This window comes from Canis lupus, chromosome 5, assembly GCF_048164855.1.
Source record: "Canis lupus baileyi chromosome 5, mCanLup2.hap1, whole genome shotgun sequence".
NCBI classification, from domain to species: domain Eukaryota; kingdom Metazoa; phylum Chordata; class Mammalia; order Carnivora; family Canidae; genus Canis; species Canis lupus.
Window position 1 is genome coordinate 44,572,812 of NC_132842.1, and position 10,111 is coordinate 44,582,922.

Sequence of the window (10,111 nt, forward strand, 5' to 3'; positions counted from 1 at the left end):
CACCAAGCAGGCATGAGCTGGAGCGTTACTCAAGGTTAACACCTAACAGTCTTTCCACGCTGGAATTTACAAGATCTTTCCTGGAATAGTCACTCTCTGAAAACCTACCTGCTAGTTCCCTGATCAGAAGCTGATTCCACAGCTGCATGGACAAAATCACCTGGACAGGATTTTGTTTTTTATTTTTTTGTTGTTGTTGTGTTTTTTGTTTTTTGAGAAACAGCAGGGAGAAGGGGCTTAGGGAAAAGGAGAGAGAGAAAATCCCAAGCAGGCTCCACACTTAGCCCAAAGCCCAACAGGGAGCTTGATTTCAAGATCCTGAAATCAAGAGTCAGACACTTAACCAACTGAACTATGCAGGTGCCCCTGGACAGGATTTTAAACACAGCGAATCTCCCTACAGAGATTCTAATATAACTGTGTCTGTTGGCCCCAAACTCAACTTAGCCCAACTGAGCCAGCAGAGAGAAGCACTGCACTAAATGGTGCCAGAAGCACCCACGGCTTCAGAATGGATTCTCAAGTGGTTTCCCCATCGCCTCAGCTCCCCAGGATTCCAACTGCATCCAGCAGCACTTACAGCTCTTGTCCTAGGTTTGCTCTTCTCTCTCTCTCTCTCTCTCTCTTTCTCTCCCCTTCATTCTCTACTCTGTCACCAATGACCTTAAATCACTTCCCTGGATGATCTACTTCCCTCCTCACCCTTCCAAAGTTTCCTAGAAAGCTTTGGTGAAAGTATGTTCTATTCCTTTGTTCCAGTGAGTCTGGGAAACGACTCTTTCTGTGGTTTCAACAACAACAACAACAAAAAAAGGGGGGATAAAAGAAAATAAACTGAAAAAAAGAAGAAAGAAAGAAAGAAAGAAAGAAAGAAAGAAAGAAAGAAAGAAAGAAAGAAAGAAAAGAAAAGAAAAGAAAAGAAAAGAAAAGAAAAGAAAAGAAAAGAAAAAAGAAAAGAGGGAAAGGAAAGGAAAGGAAGGAAAGGAAAAGAAAGGAAAGGAAAGGAAACAAAAGGAAAGGAAACGAAAGGAAAGGAAACGAAAGGAAAGGAAGAAGGATGCTCAAAATCATCATTCCTTGTTCCTGGGAACCTATCCTGTAAGTGATTTTTAAGAATAAAGAAAGGAAAACTTGTCGATCTCTTCTGCTCCAAAACTGCCTGATAGGAATTTTGTTGGTTTCTTATGTGTTTTTCTGAATACAGGATCTTTCAGTATCTTGGGGACCGAGTGACCCTGAGAGATAGCTTCTTTCTTCTAAAAGTTACATTATATAGTCTGTGGAAGACATTTATCATATGGTTCTTACTGCTCAAAGAGTGTTCAGTTCTTGAAAATTTCAGACCTTCTAGCTGCTAAAAGAAAAACCACACTGATTTGTTTAACAGTAAAAACATAATAACATATGGCCCAAAACGGACATAACTAGTTTTTTGCTTAAAATGATATACCACTCATTACTACTGACTATTTAATCTTTTTGTATATGCATGTATGGAACACAATTCTGAAAACACTCCTTTTAACCTATCTAAATCTTTATCTTCCCATTTTATTTAACTCCACCTCAAATCGCTCACAGAGGCATTAGTCAATGTAAAACTTTCACTTCTTTTCATTGACAAATCCATAAAAAAAGACTTCTGAGATGAAGTGACCATTCTCTCCCCCCTCCATCTTTGACAGTTTAACATCTATTGTTGCCAAAAGAAAAAGCCTTAAGTAGCTCAACCTTCACCTCTGCTTCTAGTGAGAATCAGGAATGAGAATGACTTTGTCTGAACAACCTGAAACAGATTTTAACCTCTAAATAAGGCTTTTGCAGTTTTGCATCTGAGGTTTTAAGTAGAATGTAAGAAATGAAACCATGATATTTCTGTAGTCTCCTCTTGAAAGGACTTTGGCTTGATTTATGTGCATCTCATTATTAATTTAGCTTTTGATGGAGAGACGGAAAGAAAAATGCACAAGCACCAAATCTCAAAGAGGCCATACTGAAAGAAAAGGACAAGGTTTACCCTGTTTCTGGAAAGGTGTTCCAAAGAGCACAGAATTAAGAATAAATTGTTTCAGCAACACAAGGCTGCTTCTTGTCCAAATTGATCTTAAAAACAAAACAACACAACAACACAGAAAAACAAAAGTTAAACTATGGCTCAAAAAAATCACAAAATTAAACAAATGCAGCTAAACTGGAATAAGCAGTTACTTAGGGATAACTTACTGCTTTGAAACATAGAATTCTAAAATCCTAATTTACAAATTATATAAATTATTAACTATAAAAAGTCACTCAAAATCATGTTTGTTATAATTATCACCTTTTGGAAAAGACACAATAAAATGAATGAGATGTACTCAGCTTTATAGATGATGTGGAATAAACTGAAATTAGAATTAGTTAACAAGTAAGTGGATGAGGTCTATTTTCTTATCTAAATACATTTGTTTAAAACTTCTCCATGGAGGGGCTCCTGGGTGGCTCAGTCTGTTAAGCATCTGCCTTTGGCTAAGGTCATGATCTCAGGGTCTTGTAATCAAGGGCTCTCTGCTCAGCAATGAGTCGGCTTCTCCCTCTGCCTCTGCCCCCCACCCCTGCTTGTTCTCACACGCACACTCTTTCTCTCTAATAAATAAATAAAATCTTAAAAAAAAAACTTCTCCATGGATACAAATATATCTGTATGTGTGTAAGATATATACATACAACTTTTTCTGGTAATAATTATGAATACTTTTAGTTTTCATCTCACATTTAGTTTAAAGCTGTCCAATTGAGTTTTTAACCATACACTAGTGAGAGTTCTCTTTAATAAAAAAGAAAACCTGGGCAGTGAGGATATAGCCCATTTTAATTTTTTTCTGTTTTCTTGGGTTAAAAGCTGAATACATACTATTTTAAAATTAAATATCATTATCTCTTCTATTATTTAAAAAACTGGGGAAGGGGGCAAGGTCATCACATTAAAGTTAGAGCTGGTTTAAAAAAAACATGATTCAAGACATCCTCTGGGTATCCAAACAGATTTTTTTTCCTGTTCACAAATTTCACTGTCCATTCATATCTGGACTTTAGTTTTATATTATATTCTAGTAAAAAGAAAAAAGTCTGAAAAAAAGTTCCTCAAGACCTACCAAAATAGACGGTTTTTATTTTATTTTGTTTCCAATGCTAACAAGTTATTACATGGTCTTATTTTAAGTAGAGCCATGGGTGTGTTGGGGGAGGGATGTGGGGTAGGGGTTGGCAAGGGATCTACATTTTCATGAACTGTACTCAGATTTCGAGTATAGTATGCTGTTCCTCACAACTATGGGTACTTTTATACTTCCTTTTCCTCACAAAGTATAATTGTTTCATGTTTTCCATTGTCCAGCCCCCAAGAACCTTGACTAAAGAACCAGCAGTCTGTGCCGGGTTTGAATTCATCATTAGCACCCAGGGTAACCTCAGTCCACAGAATGTAAGAAGACAAGTGAGGCAATGTTTGTGGAGTCCAGTGGCTGAACCCGCTCCACAACAGAAGAAATGCCCCGATTGTCCTTCCTAAGCAAAAATTGCCATGATTCCCCATAAACAAGCAGTTGTCCGTTGACTGTTATAAATAGACTTTAATATATAACCAGCTGTCTGAGAAAGAGTTTATAACTGTTGACCAAAGACACAGTAGGGAAGAGAAATGGGAGGTTTCCACATAGCAGGAGAATGGCTTGTCTGCAGTGACTGAGGGTGCACACAGATCCCTCATTTAAAATATGTTAGCATGCCTGATTTCAAGCTAAAATTAGGAGATAGCACAATGGGCTTCATGTGGGAGTCTTTTCAATAGAGGCTGTATTCTTCTCTGATGGGCACCCTTGAATTCAGGATTGTGAAATAAGTAGGAGTTACCAGCAGACATCCTATAAAGTGCCGGTCAAAGGAGATATTTCAGAAGATGCATAGCAAGATGCACCAATTTGGCTGTGATAAGAACTAACTTCTGTTCCTCTCTTCCCCATTTCCTGTACTGCTTTTATCTTTTCCCAAATGACTGTCCTTCTATGCCTTCTTTCCCAACCTCTCCAGATAACAACTCTGTGAGAGTGTTCTGAACAGTTTATTTTAACCAGGCCCAATTCCTGGGGCAAGATACAGTCTCAAAAATCTGATGGGCTATGACAGAGAACAAGGCCCAGAGCAGCCAGCCAGGGCACATGTCTCTCTGTACTGCAGCAGGATCCCACCCACGGCTGCTCTGAGTTCTGATCAGCCAGCTGGAGATAACTGGATGTGGCTGAGGCTGAGGCTGTTGCAAAGCTCAGTAAAACTAAGCAAAGAAAGACTAACATGCCTCAGAGAAGTATGGAAATAGAAGGGTGGAGACTGCAGACAGACACAGGAAAGCAGAATCTAAAAGGAAAAGACTTATCAGAATATTTCTCCCTCCTGTAAAATAAGTAAGGATGAAGAAAGGAAAGGACATTTTAACACAAAATAGTACAATGTGTACATTTTTAAATGTACATTTTTTCCAAATGAATTTCTAGTTTGATCCACACCCTCTAAAAAATTTTAAAGGGATAATAAATGTTTCAAAACCACTTAGATTAAAAAAAAAAAAAAAAAGACTATCGTAATTGTTTTTGAACTATCCAGAGCTAGCACCATTCTATGATCGCAGCTTACCCTCAAATTTACATAAGTGGGAAAGTTTGGTTTAAACTGGATAATTATTTTTCCTTCTGGTTGAGACACATGTAATTTAACACCAGGTCTTATTTAAGGGTTACAAGTTCTATTTTAAAGATTCTAAAACTTTAAACTGAGTAGGCAAAAGAATATACCAGTAGAGATGTATACCGCGAAGATTTGAAATATTTGGTGTCTCCTACTACAAACTTGTAAATGATTACTCTTTCCTTGGAAATCACCATTCCTCAATTTCCTTTCATAAAGCAGCACTTCCCTCAGAATGTTGTAATAGAGCTAAGCGAGTGGGAGAGTGCCTTGCACATGGCACTCAGCAGCATAATATAGAACAAATTTATACTCTTTAAAACTTGCCACTGTTTTCTTTTTCTTTGCACTTTAAGATTCAGACGCAAGCGCACGTCAGTTTACAGCCTAATGAATTTTCACAAACTGAACATATCCATGGGACCACCACCCAGATTAAGAACATTCCCCATACCTAGAGAGCTCCCTTCATGCTCCCCTGGGGCCACGACTGCCCCCACCTGCCAGCTAACAGTATCCATTATCCTAACAATATCATTTTTGCTTTTTTTAAGATACATATTTTTAATTGTGGTAAAGAGAATAAAATTTGCCATCTTAATCATTTTTTAAGTGTACAATTCTGTGACATTAAGTAAGTTCACATTGTTGTGGACCATTATCAGCTTCCATCTCCAGAACTCATCATCATCCTAAACTGAAACTCTGTACCAATTAAACAATTTCTCCCTACTCCCTGGTCTTCCCAGGCCTTATCAACCATCATTATATTTTCTATGTCTATGAATTTGACTCTTCTAAGGTACCTCATATAAGTGGAATAATATATTATCTACGTTAATGTAGCCTAAGAGATACATATCCAATGTTAAGAGACCACAACTCTGGTACTATGGTTAAAGAAGGTTATTAATGATAATTAAAAACCTACTATAATAAAATTAAGGAGTCATTAGGAAGATCCTTAAATGACAAAGAGAAACTTAACCTTTCTATGAGACCAAAGGCCCACCCCTCAACCAAAGATGGGTGTTGGGCAACATCCTCCAAACCCAGAGATTCCCAGGCTCTCAACTGACACTAATAGTTAATGCCTTAGTGTCCTGCACCCAAGCTAGCCCATGACAGAGTCCTCCAAAGGGGTTGGGCATGCTAGATGGTGAGGAGCCAATAGCCCAAGGTCCAGGTCAGCTTTGGGCCAGCCCAAGGCCTATGCCACAAAGAAGGACAAGAACAGGGGACTGGTTGTATCCCAATCAGAGACCTGTTTGACAACAAGTTTTACCCTCACCCCAAAGGCAAACACACCCATTCCAGCTCCTCCTTCCCAACCTAAGTGACCTTGAAGGTGGCACCAGGCCTGGCTAACACATAATCCAGGGCAGAGCACTAGGTCAGACGCTCAGACAGAACAGGCCCAGCTCCCCGCAGTGAGGGGGGTGATGAGATCAGCACTAGACGGGCCTCCACCGTATCAAACACAAGTGTCCCCTGAGGCGTTACTCCCATAAATTCACCCATTTTTGAGAAACAGAAACCCAATTTCACTCTCCCTCCGAAAAGCTCTGGTCACGATGAAGACTCTCCAGTCCCTCCCTGAAGTCCTGAGACTTGAGCGGCTATGGGGCCACAGGGAGCCTCCAGAGAATGTCAAGGCAGCCACACTTTTCTATCAGGCATGTGTTCAGGTGGTCCACACACGTGTCGGGTTTGTCATCAGGGAGAAGAGTCTGACCTAAGGGACGAGGACAGACCTGGGGGAGCCAGGAGCCGGCAGGAGCGCCCCTCGAAGCAACACAGGACACGAGCGAGGGCAGCACCGCAGCCACAGCCCATACTTACAGCATCGGTAGACTAGGTGGTCATTTACATCCCACTCCCCCCCCCCCCGCCCCCACCAGTCCACGAAAGGCTACCGGGAAGCTCTGGAACATTCCTGACCCCTGACAGGGACCAGAGCAGCAGTTACTTACCTGCGGACCTGAGGGAAAATGACCTGCCACGTCATTGGGCAGAAGAGCTCCCATTCACCTGGGAAGGCTGGGGTAATCCAACGGCTCCACCCCGCAAAAACGCCTGACCAAAATCTTCAGCGCCCCTCCCTCCACACCAGTCTCGGGTGGTGCCGCGTCGGACATGGCAGCGCGGCGACGACACTGCGAGCTGCCCCGGAAGGCGGCGTGCGCATGCGCACCTGCTGCCGCGGACAGCCGCGTGCGGGACAGCGGCTGCGCCAGGAGGGCAACGTGGGCGCCCTGCGCCCGGCATGTCCCGCCTTCCTTCTTGGGGGCCGCAGTCTACTTCCTCAAAGGCTTTCCGTTCGGAATATCCTGAGGGCTCCCTGGATGTAAAACCCATTGCACGAGAGGAGGTTGAAACCAAGAAAGCCCTCAGGAGCCAGTGCAGGAGACCAGCGCGCAACATCAGCTGCAGGCCTGCTTACGACCAGGACGGCCCAGATGCAATCCTTCCGTTGCTCCACCTTGGAAGTACCTGCCGCGCTTGCAAGTGCGAGCTCTTGGCCAACCCGCATATCACAGCCCTGCCATATGTCTCTCAGCGGACATTGGAATCCTGCATGGTCCACCTGCGGTACAAATGGATCCCGTGTAAGACAGTCACACGGCTGACATTAGCTCCCGCTAATTTTAAGAAGCAGTAGGCTTCACTAAGTCAGGGAAAGGGGAAGCAAGGCTGGGGTCCCCCATTCACACACCATCTGCGTGCATGGCTTACCTAATGAAGACCAAGAGTTCTGCCTGAAGGATGCCTTTGATTACATCAAGCAGAGGAGGCGTGCGGTCTTCCCCAAATTTGGCTTCATAGGCCAGCAGCTCCTGTGATAGGAGTCTGAGATCCTGCCTTCCACACCCACTCCCCAGGATCCCTCTGCCAAGGAGAGGCAGCCAGCTCTTTATTCATGGCCCATTTGCAGACGCTGAGCCCTGATATGCAGGGTTCCTACTGCACATTCCCTACCTCAGTGATGGTTTAGGTGACCATCCATTCAGCAGGAGCCTCGTGGCCACAGCCACATCCTACAAAAACTGGGCTAGGGGAATTAGCCCAACCCCAGCAACTGAGATTTTATTTTTTAAACTCAGACATTTCATACCTTTGCAATACAGAAAACCTCACTCTTTTCTACTATGAGTGATAGTAAGTAGTCACCAGGCCTGCGAATGAACTTCAGACCAACTTTAGGGATAGATTTTTGGGACTAAAGGAAGGTCAAGCTATTATGAGAGCACAGCATGTGCTGACTACTGTACTTCCAGACCAGGTGCCTTCTCAGGACTGCACAGTCCGTACACCTCCTAGTTCACCTTTTCATTTCAAGCTTACGGCAATAGATAACTTCTAGCAAAATGGAAAAAAGCAATTGCTAGATTAAGGAAAAAAAGTGGTCATGAAGCCAATTCATTTTGAAGGAAGCATAATTTCCACCTTACTTTAACTTTGGCAATCTCAGAATCTGTTTCCGTTGCTTCAGGGCACACAAGCTTATCATTATCCAGTCAGGAAACTAACCCAACAGCATTTGTAGGGACAGTCTATATACTGATTTGAAACCTCAGATGTTTTTGAGACTCCTTCATGGGCCCAATGGAGGCAACTGGTTGAAGTAGGGAGACATGGACCTTTCTGAGTGTCCTGTCCCCTATAGATTCTTCCCCGATTTTAAACTTTGTGTGATTCTTATTCATACTTGAGTCTTTCTTATTGCACCTCTCCTCAAACCATCTCTTGTCTCATTTGAAGATTGTTCTTCAGACTTTAATCCAAATCAAGCCTGTGAGGTGGTCGCAGCAGGTAGAAGGAGAACAAAAGTACCTACTAAGTCAGGTGGAATTGAAATATTCGTTTCCCCCAGCTAGTTTCCCCCAGCTAGTTGTCCTTGTATGTGCTTGTCTCATCTCTTACAACAGGCATTTTCTTCTCTGCCCCCAGGGTTGTCTTCAAGCTGTTGATTTCTGGGATTTACAGATGTGGTACTACTATTTTTTTTGTCTGCAGGTTATTTCTTCAAAGGTAAAAGCAGTAATTCCATGAATATCCTTCTACACAGATGTGGGCCTTTGTCTAACCCCTACAGTGTAGGACTGATTATGAATCCTAGAAGAATTGAATTTAGGTAAGAGAATTTTACATTCCCAGGGCGACATCAACACCTACTCCTGCTTATAGAGGTGCAAGAAGTAATAATACAGAGTGCTTCTTAAATTAAACCCCAAAGCACAAGTATATCACAGTAGATAGAAGGTGTTCATTGACAGACTATATCAGTTCAAATGCTGACAGCAAACACAGATGTGGACAGTTTACAAGTTATGAACACTCTAACCCAACTCTCTATCCTCCAGAGCAGTGCTTCTTGGACTTTAGCAAACATTAGAATCACCAAGACGATTTGTTAAAGCACAGATTGCTAAACTCCCTCCTCAGAGTCCCTGATTGAGAGGTCTTGGGTGAGGTTCAAAATTTATCTATCTAACATGTTCCCAGGTGATGCTGGTCCTGTGACTACACTTTGAGATCAACTAACCCACATTACCAAGAACAGGACTAGTAGAAAAGTGTTCACTCAATGTATTAATTCATTGACAATAGGCTATGCCTGGTGTGTTTTGCAGCTCTGGAATTTTTTTTTTATTTTATTTATTTATTCATGAGAGAGAGAGAGGCAGAGACATAGACAGAGGGAGAAGCAGGCTCCCTGTGGACCGCAACCTGACCCAAAGGCAGAAACTCAACCACGAAGCTGCCAGGTGCCCCTGCGGCTCTGGAATTCTTAAAAAAAGAAATCCAACAGGTAAAAAGGATAAAATTTACTAAATCTGGAAAATATCAAAGGAAATATCCATGGAAAGAATATAGCATTTGTAATTCATACTCCCAACATTCTTTTGTTCAAGAAGAGGAAAAATTTGGATCTCCAAATATTAAAAAACAGCAAAGACATAAGAAGACAGTTCAATCCTCTTCATGCTTCCCAACACTTACTGCTTATTCTGAATATCATAGAAATAGTCTGTTAATTAAACATTCAAGGTAAGTCAAACTTTATTAACAAACTGACCGGCGGTTCACAATATATGTTTTTCTTAGAAGATCAAATCACATTGACACACATATACGAAAGAAACTTGAGGTCTATTTATTCTCATTAAAAATTTCAGAGGAAAAAAAATTTCAGAGGTCTATTTATTCTCATTAAAAAATATCCCAAATTATATAAATAAATATATCAAAAGTAATGATAATCAGTACATTCCATCTTTAGAAATGCTTTTACCAGCATTAGCTAATGAACTCACACAGCAAGCTTATGAGGTAGGCATTATTATCCTTGTTTTGCAGTTGGAGAAACTGAGGAAGGAAGCGGTAATGA

The 10,111-nt window shown here is 41.7% G+C and overlaps 1 long non-coding RNA gene and 1 pseudogene across 1 annotated transcript in view; one reads left to right on the forward strand and one right to left on the reverse strand.

Annotated features, from left to right (window-relative positions):
• LOC140633634 (uncharacterized) overlaps positions 1 to 6,883 on the reverse strand; it is a 424,514-nt gene extending 417,631 nt beyond the window's left edge. Inside the window, exon 1 of the long non-coding RNA XR_012031206.1 lies at positions 6,693 to 6,883. This is a non-coding gene — a long non-coding RNA (uncharacterized lncRNA). The remainder of the gene's footprint in view (positions 1 to 6,692) is intronic.
• A 22-nt stretch (positions 6,884 to 6,905) lies between these two features.
• On the forward strand, positions 6,906 to 9,798 carry LOC140634475 (dual specificity protein phosphatase 5 pseudogene; annotated as a pseudogene).
• The last annotated feature ends 313 nt before the right edge of the window (positions 9,799 to 10,111 follow it).